The sequence below is a fragment of the Chrysemys picta genome, unplaced genomic scaffold (genome assembly GCF_011386835.1).
Source record: "Chrysemys picta bellii isolate R12L10 unplaced genomic scaffold, ASM1138683v2 scaf892, whole genome shotgun sequence".
In the NCBI taxonomy this organism is placed as follows: Eukaryota; Metazoa; Chordata; order Testudines; family Emydidae; genus Chrysemys; species Chrysemys picta.
In genome coordinates, this window is record NW_027053599.1 from 1 (window position 1) to 10,000 (window position 10,000).

Below are 10,000 nucleotides of genomic sequence, written 5' to 3' on the forward strand. Positions count from 1 at the left end.
GCAGAGAATCAACACACATCTTTCTATGGAGAACCAGGGTTTTCAAATGGGAGTGCCTGAGAGACACCAGATAAAGTAATGCTATGACACTGTAACTGATTATCTTACATAGCCTTTTATTGTGGTAGTCATGGTAGTTTAGTAAACATGGAAAAGTATGTAAGTAATGCACCATCTCAAAAACAAAATAGACGAGAACATGAGGGAGAGAAGGCAGGACAATGATCTTAAAAACCACCCCAAAAAACTTCAAGTCTCCACCACACTATATAATTCAAAGTGATCAATGTACCTCTTGATGTATGCAACCAACTCCTAGCAACTTTAATGGGAGTTTTGATATCTAAATATCAAAGGGAACCTATATTCCCAAAATATGAGAACTTATTTTAGCTTTCAATTTTATTTTAGCTTTAGATTTCAATGATAGATGGTTTAATGAGCAGTTCAGCGGCAAGGATAAAGGATACTGGGATGAGTCTGTGACAGATGAGAGTTCTGGTTCCCTGACCCGCCTATATTGTTATGGTAATTTTCTCTCTTATTCTAACAAGAAATTGTGAGCTCATTTTGGAGCCAGCTACTTTCTAAACGTTCAGCAAAGCAGCCTAATCGAGTGGACGAAATAACACGGCTAACAGAGCCTAGTATTCCAATTCCTGTGATCACTCTGGCCACCTTCTTCTTGAGGAAAATAGATAATCAGCCATGGACAACCCCCCATTTCCTGATCTATGACCCTGCCTACAATCAAATTTCAGTTATGTTGAAGGACCTGGTTACAATATGTTTCATTCTTGTAGTGTAGGTGGGATATCAATGGTGTTCTCAGGCCTATACTAAATCTTTAAATACACCCAAGACTTCAGCAGTGCTTAAGGAAACAGAACAAAAACCAAAACCCTTGGCTAGGTATCCTTATTTAGGCAAAATGTCAAACCATGAACTACAGGGTACAACTATACAATCTGTAAAAAATGTTTTAAAGATCTGATTTCTAATTCTAACCACCCACACAATCCCAGTTAAAATCAATGGGAGTTTATCAGCACCTCTAAAAGTCAACCCCTAAACCTCTACAGCCAACTACATACATCTGTTTAAACACAGTCTGTAGAATTAAGTATATTACCTCATCTAGGAAGAAAGAGAGTAAGGACCCTCCTTTTGATCTTTCTGAATGAATTCTAGTAACCGGTAGCCTCAACAGCTTTCCTAACAGCTATGCTTGAGATCTCTATTACAGAGTGTTAATAGTAATAACAACAACAACAAACAGTGCTACAGTTAAGGTTATTCTCAGTATTGTCATTATATGATTTTATCAGAGTTTTAAATTTCATGAGGCTAAAGCTGGGCATAACAAATAGAAATTATGAGTGTATGCAACTTCAAACAAAAATCCCATTTAAGGGCTAACAAGTAAAGCAACAAGACATTATTCATTTCAGTTTTTAAAAATGTGCCCATCAAATTGTCTAACACATTGACATTTGTTAAAAAAGAGAAATGTTCACAATTTAGGATCAGTATCTAATTGGCTGAGCCCTTGTAGGTCCCATTGGATGCCCCAAGTCCAAAGCTCTCCCGCTTCATTCACCAGCCTGCCCTGAGAACTAGCCTAGGAAAACATGGACCTTCATCATAATTTCAAGGTCAGAACATGTAAGCTTTGTCACACTGATGCAAGAATGTCAATCCATCATTGAGGAGCATTCAGTGAAAGCACCTTGCCATCAGATCGCCTTCATGATTCAACCGAAGATTGTTTATTAGTAAGCTATTGAGGCTTCCAGTTGGTGAACACACATTTCAAGGGACCATCCAAGATGAAGTGGCCCATTAACAATCCTTTAGTCATGGGGGGAAAAGAAGAGGGAAAAGCAGCTGGGAGCAGGCACAGTGGGGTGGATAGTGGGTTAGAGAGCGTCATAATAAGTCATAAATCCAGGGTCTCGATTCAATCCATGATTTTTAGTGTCGAGCAAAGTTATGAATTTAACAGTGTTAACAGGTCACTTCACTTTGAATGGTCCCTTGAAATATGTGTTAACTACTTATGCTAAACAATCTGTTCCATATTATATTTAGCGGTGACACTCAGTTTATGTTTTCCAGAGCTAAAGAAGAGTTCTGTGTAGCACAATGGCTTTTCTCCCTCACCAACAGAAGTTGATCCAATAAAAGATACTACCTCACTCATATTGCCCCTCTAATATCCTGGGATTGACACGGCTTCAACAACACTGCATATCAAAATTTAAGGCATCTTAGAGCAATTATATTATCTTTTTAAGTGTTTTGTAAAGCACTGTGTCCACTTCTGGAATTCTATACATCACATAATAATCATTTTAAAAGGTTAGAGCCCTTCACAATTGGATGTGGGTGTACTGATGTGACAGCACCAGAAAGAACCACCCAGCCAATCAGAACATGACTTTGGACAATTAGTGTACAGAAATACACTTTAGTTGTGATTTAGACATATTTCCTTCTTGTGCATTTCTTTCCACTGTCCCCAGAGTTTTTTCATCAATGCAATGAAAATATTCATATTTCCCAATAAGTAAGTTCTTTGATACTACTGTTTCATATTCCCTGTAACTTAATCTCTTAATATATTTTGGAGCTGAATATGCAAACTAACCACTTCTCATATCTATTTTCTAAAATGTATATTGTATACTTGTGACAGAGGATCAAAGATCTGTCAATAATTTGTTATTTTAAAATAACAAATTAAAAAAAATATTTGTATTCCAAGCTATTTCTGGGGCTGAGGGACTTCCAGAGGTGATTAGGAAACAGTCCTGTGGCCTTCCTCCAAAGCAGGACTCCTGATTGAAGAGTCTTTTGTGTAAATATTAATGAAACCTCACCTTGATGGGTTAAATGGACGCTAATAGCTGAAAGACACACAGACAGCAAGAAGTGGGATGTTATACGTGTAAACTGACAGACAGGTCAGTTAACAACCAGGTATGGGGACAGGACAGTTGCTATTTAGACTGCACAATACTGACCAGCCTCCCAGAGTTCTGGGGGTGAGTGAGAGAGAGAAATGGAGTGTTTTCAAAGAATGAAAGCTATTCATTTTTTTCCCCGTAACTAAGGCTGAAAATACCTTATGCAGTTTAGCTTATGAGAACTGTAAATTCAGGTGGGAGAAGCAAATTTTTTTTTCATTCCATGTGGTCTGTTTTTAATAAATCTTGATTTTGCTCAGGTTACTGTTGGGTGGGTAATTTCAGGCAGACCTCCTCAAACAGAAGAGAATCCCATAAGTTCTAAGGAGAGGTGCTGAAGGGTTGTGACGATGTCACAGGTCCAATGCTCTGGAACTGCTCTGTAAAGAAGCCAGCCAGGACTCTGGGGTAGTGTGACTCCCCTCAGGGCACGCTGTCCAGGGCAAAAAACCTCCTTGGCTTTGACCTTCCTGGTCCGACCTCAGAGCATTCAGCATCCCTGTTCAGACTGCACACTTCCCCTTGGTAGCGGAGCCAGAGGGCCCTGCACCCCAACTCCACAGTCAGATGTGACTCTCAGTCAGCGTTGTAAAGCAGAAGGGTTTATTGGTCAACGGGTACACAGCATAGAACAGAACTTGTTAGCACAGAAGTCAGTGACTTTCAGCAAAGTCCATCTTGGGGGGACCCTGGGCCAGACGGCCTGGTCTCCGTCCCTTCCAGTCCCACACAGCAGACTGCCCTGGATCTCCCTGCCTCGCCTCTGACCTGCCCATAGCTCCTCCTCTGGTCTTTGTGCTGCTTCCTGGGCAAAGTGTCACCTGGTCTCATCCCCCTCCTGGTTCTCAGGTTACGAAGGGTATCAGCCATCACCTATGTCCAGAGAGCTGAGCAGCCTCACCTGCCCTGAGGGCCTCAGCAAAAGTCACACACCAAATTCCCATCACCTAGGCATTGGTGCAATATACTGGGAAACTGAGGTACACACAGTATTAGTATAGGACAGTAAGACTCACATGCAACATAAGGTTAATAATACCCCACTTCGTCATAAGGGTAAACAGTCTGGAACCTACATACTGCTCTCAGTCAAGGGGCTTAAAAGGAGTCTACTCTGAGAGAGTCGTGTTACCATTGAGTGGTGGCAGGCAAACAAGGAGAAGCGACCAAGATGAAAGTTAGGGGTAGTGTGGGTCACAATATCACAGATAGCACTGCTCTACAGCCAAAATGCTTCTGAAATAAATGTAGTCAAACTTTACTAATTCTGGGTCACTGAGAACGAAAATGATGCTTAAAATTGTTGATTGGCTCTAGTTTTCAAGATATGCTATTGGGTCAGTATATACGACCCTTGACTTGGGAATGGCGGAGGATAAGTGAGTTATAAAGGGAAGGGATCTCAATTTAAACCAGAAATGTCTAAAATACATCTTTGACTGGATCTATGAATAAATCTATGACTGGGTTTGGACAGTACTTGCTTTTTAGGCAAAACAATGAATAATGCAATCTGAAGCTGGTATTGCGTCATACTTGATATGAATTGCATCATGTTATTCCTAGAAGTCATGGATGATGCAATAATAACGAAGCTTACATCACTCTGCTGAACAAATTGCCCTATATCAGCTCTAGAAATCATACAGTGTCATGCTCTCTTATTTGTCAGTGTTTGATTTTGCAAAGGGACACATTTCTGTTTAGCCAAAGTGAGCAGAGATGCCTCGTACTTGTGTGAACAGTGCAGATGACTTCTGCTATGTTTGTGGTGAAGTGACTTTTGCATCACAAAAGCACAGTATAACCACTATGGTTAAGAAAGCCTATCACCTTTATTTTGGCTGCAAAATTGGAGATCAGGACAAGAGGTGGGCCCCACACATATGCTGCAACACTTGTGCAACAAATCTTCGCCTGTGGTTGAACAGGAAAAGGAAATCTATGCCTTTTGCAGTGCCAATGATTTGGAGAGAGCCAACAGATCATACCAGCAATTGATACTTCTGGATGGTGCCTCCAGTTGGGAAAGGTGTGTCAAAGAAGAAAAAGTGGACTGTGCATTATCCAAAGATTCCATCAGCTATAAGCCCAGTACCCCACGGAGAAGGACTGCCGGTTCCTGATGCACCAGAATCATTCTCACTTGAGTCAGACGAGGAAGACGAAGAGGTTGGAACTTCTGGTCCTGAACCATCAATGTCACAGGATCCACATTTTCTCCCATCCTCCTCCTCTGAACCACACCTCATAACACAAGGTGAACTGAATGACCTTGTCAGGGATTTGGAACTACCCAAGAGTAAGGCAGAGCTGTTGGGCTCCAGACTACAGCAGTGGAATCTCCTGGCAGGTGTTGTTAGGGTTTCCATGTTCCGTGACCGTCAAAAGGATCTTGTCCCATTCTTCTTCATGGAAGGTGATCTTGTAGCCTGCAATAACATCGATGGTGTGATGGCAGCCCTCAACATCGTTCACGATCCAGATGAGTGGAGACTGTTCATTGATTCATCGAAGAGGAGTCTTAACGCTGTTTTACTGCATAATGGCAATGTTTTGCTATCAATTCCAGTTGGTCATGCAGTCCATATGAAGGAAACCTATGACAACATGAAACAACTTTTGAGGTGCATAAACTATGACCAACATCAGTGGCAGCTTTGTGGTGATTTGAAGGTTGTTGCTCTCTTGCCTGGTCTGCAGACTGGATACACAAAGTACTGCTGTTTTCTCTGCGAATGGGATAGTCGTGCAAGAGATTCCCACTACAACAAGAAAGACTGGCCACTCCGACAGTCATTGGAGCCTGGGAGGAAAAGCGTTCAGCATCCACCACTTGTTGAATCAAGGAAGATTTTGTTACCACCCTTACACATCAAGCTGGGTCTGATGAAGAACTTTGTCAAGGCCATTGACAAAACACAAGCAGCTTTCAAGTACCTCCGTGGAAAATTTCCAAGGTTAAGTGAAGCTAAGATAAAGGAAGGTGTCTTTGTTGGTCCTCAGATTCGTGAACTTCTTCGAGATGATGCATTTGACCATGCACTGCGTGGCAAGGAAAAGACGGCATGGAAAGTCTTCCAGTTAGTGGCAATAAATTTTCTCGGAAACAACAAGGCAGACAACTACAGGTTGTTGGTGGAAAACCTCCTCAAGGCATAAAAAATCCTTGGTTGCAACATGTCACTAAAGATACATTTTTTGCACTCTCATCTAGATTTTTTTCCACCGAACTGCGGAGCAGTGAGCGACGAGCACGGCGAGCGATTTCACCAGGACATTGCAACAATGGAGAAACTCTATCAGGGCAAATGGAGCCCATCAATGCTTGCAGACTATTGCTGGACAGTGACAAGAGATGCTCCATTTAATGAATACAAGAGACAAGCCAAGAAGCGCCGAGTAGACACTGAATAGGACTAAACTATGTACATAATAGTTTTTTGCCTTTTGTTTCATAATAAATTTTATTTATATAACCCTTTTGCTGATTTTTGAAGTGTTACATAAACAGGACAGGTGAAATATTATCATGTAAAGCAACCATAAACACATGAAAAGACCTAGGTTTACAATTTATAATTAAAACTCTACTATCTACACAATATACATAGACATAAAATGTAAAAACTTAAATATCTTAGAAACAGTAGCCAATCAGTTGTTTTAATTGTCATATTTGAATTCAGCACATCAAAATACATAATAAATAGCACATTTTATCTCTGAAGCAGACGACTTCTCAAAAATTGTAGACCAGTGTAATGGGTCACTCCATTCAATCCTCCTAGCAAGGGGGTGTGCAACTTGCAACTTCCCCTCCCTCCCCTTCCAAAAAGGTTACTGTGCCCTAGTGGAGGGTGTGGAGACTCTTGCCCAGGGAAGCGCAGGAAGCATTTGCAGCACTGACCCAGGGCCGCCCAGAGGATTCAGGGGGCCTGGGGCAAAGCAATTTCAGGGGCCCCTTCCATAAAAAAAAGTTGCAATACTATAGAATACTATATTCTCGTGGGGGCCCCTGTGGGGCCTGGGGCAAATTGCCCCACTTGCCCCCCCCCCCCCCCCCCCCGGGTGGCCCTGGGAAAAATAAACATTTAAAAACCTTCCGCATCTCGGCACAAACCCAGTTTTGAGAAAACTTCTTTCCAAGTCACCTTTACAAGGTATCACTGGTTCTCAGCATCAGCTAGTGCTAAAAGGCGCTAAAAGGCACTAAAGCTCATTAAAAGGGTTGGACAAATATTTTCCGTCAAAACTTTTTTTGGATAGAAAACTAGGGGGTTTTAAAAAGCAGAAAAAATCACAGACAATGTCTGCTTTCTTTCAAAATTTGTTGTATTTTTTTAATTGAAAGCTGAAATTAGTCTACCAAAACCTAAACATGGTTTGGGGTTTCAGAAGTGTGTGGCCAAATATTTGCTGCTTGCTGTTTTGATTGTTTAAAGAAACAATAAAAAAATTCTGCTTAAAAAAATCCAAAACTTTTTAACCACCTCAGCTTGTGACCAAATGCCTGAGCCCATCCAATCAGAGATTTTTCCAGGTTTCTGATATTCTGCTGGCTTCCTTGACTCATATCTGTCTCCATAACTTTGGGTTCATTTAGGTTAGAACATAAGAACGGCCATACTGGGTCAGATCAGAGGTCCATCCAGCCCAGTATCCTGTCTACCGACAGTGGCCAATGCCAAGTGCCCCAGAGGGAGTGAACCTAACAGGTAATGATCAAGTGATCTCTCTCCTGCCATCCATTTCCACCCTCTGACAAACAGAGACCAGGGACACCATTCCTTACCCATCCTGGCTAATAGCCATTAATGGACTTAACCTCCATGAATTTATCTGTTTCCTAGAGACTGGCTCCATGGGGTCCCTCACAAACTGGAGACTGTTACTGTGGGTTGTCTTTACTATAGCTTATGTACATACTCCACGAACTGAGCATTTGAGCTTGTTCCAGAATCTGGGATGAGCCTATGTTGCGAAAACTGAAATGCTCAAAATAGCACATGCATGTGAATGGACACAGGGTGCTAAAATTAAATTAACCCAGGGGGTCTCAAACTGGGGGTCAGGACCCCTCAGGGGGTCACAAGGTTATTACTGGGGGTCATGAGCTGTCAGCCTCCACCTCAAACCCTGCTTTGCCTCCAGCATTAATAATAGTGTTAAATATATAAAAAAGTTTTTTTAATTTATAAGGGGGGGATGTTGCACTCAGCAGTTTGCTATGTAAAAGGAGTCACCATTACAAAAGTTTGAGAACCCCTCTAGAGCCTCGGGGAATGCAGGGGAGGGGGGTCTCCCTTGGTAGGGATGGGAAGGAGGTAGGTGGTGTAGGATATTGCTCTTCTCATTTGATCCCTCCCCCATGGCTCTCTTGGCTCTATCACTGTTAATCTAAAATGGCTAATTTTAAATGAGCCTCCCCTGACATGAATCTCCCTATGGCACTGAAATTAAATGTAGACTATAATTTGGCATTTGAGAAGTGAAAGGGATGGTAGCCCTAAGGGAAAAGATAACAGCTTGGCTCTTTGTGTTAAATAGCTGTCTGCAAGCCTCAAACTGCTGAATGAGCTTTAGGGTAGGGAAGGCTGTGCCTCCCCAAACAGCCTGGCCCTGCCCCCTATCTGACCCCCACCCACTTCCTACTCCCTGACTGCCCCCTCAGAATCCTGGACCCATCCTGCTCCTTGTCCCCTGACGGCCTCCCCGAGACCTCCATAACCATCACCCCGGGACCCCACAACCCCCCCTGCATCCTGTCCCCTGACTGCCCTGACCCCTATCCACCCCCCCACCGAGTCCTGACAGACCCCAGAACGCCCACGATCCAACCCCCGTTCCCCGTCCCCTGACCACCACCCCCCAGAACCTCTGCCCGCTCCCTGTCCCCTGACTGTCCCTGGGACTCCCTGCCCCTTATCCAAATCCCCGGCTCCGGCCCCCTTACCATGCCACTTACCCCCACCTCCTCCCTCTTCTGGAGCCTCAGTGCGCCGAGTCCAGGAGCGGCCCTGGACAGCGCTGCAGCGGCGTGGCTCCAGCGGGACTTGAGTTCCCACCGCTTGGCCACAGCTCGCAGTCCCGCCCCCTTACCACGCGGCTCTGTGCGGGAGGAGCTCAGGCCCCACCCGAGCCACATCGCTGCAGCACTGTCCAGGGCCGCTCCTGGATGCGGCGCGCTGAGGCGCTGGGGGATGGGTGAAGGCAGAGGCAGGGGGGGAGCCTCTGACATTCTCGTGGGGGCCCCTGTAGGGCCCGGGGCAAATTGCCCCACTTGCCCCCTCCCCCCCCCCCAGGCGGCCCTGCACTGACCTACCTAAAGGGTTCCACTTGCCGGTGGCAACTTTAAAGTGCTACTAAGGCTCTGCATGCTGAATCCAAACAAACCTCATGTACGCTAGCAACCGCACCTTCGCAAGCAGCAGTGCCAATTGCTGGGGCAGGTAGGCCAGCTCCAGGAACTCTGGCAGAGGAGGGATTGTGAGTGACCTTGCCAGGCAGGCTCTCTCTGTTGATGGACCCCTGGAAAAATGGGAATTTTTCAGATCTGAGTCAAGCTCATGATTTTTAATGGGAATGTATGTGTTAAGATTTGCAGTGAAATCAGAGTTGTTTGATAGGGTTAACAGAAATATCATTAAATATGCAACTAAACTAATTAAACTAATGCTTATAAAGTGTTTTGGGATCCTCAGATGATACACATAATAGAAGTGGAAAATATCATACATTACTATCCCAGTGGCTACTGGAGTCAGTGGAAACAGACCCAGTGTCATGTCATTGGGGCCAGGAAATAAAGTAACCATGACTCCTGTGTGTGTCATTGTCATATGTACCATGGTCAGGAATGAGGACCTGCAGCCAGCCTGTTAGCATTACACCCAAGCACGCTAACAAGCACAGCTGGGCCCCACTTGAGCCACCTGATTGGCTTTTAAGAGCAGCAGCAACAACACAGCACTGGCTACTCAAAGCATTTGCCCAAGGCTGTGATAGCTTCTGTTTGCCTGCTTGCTCCC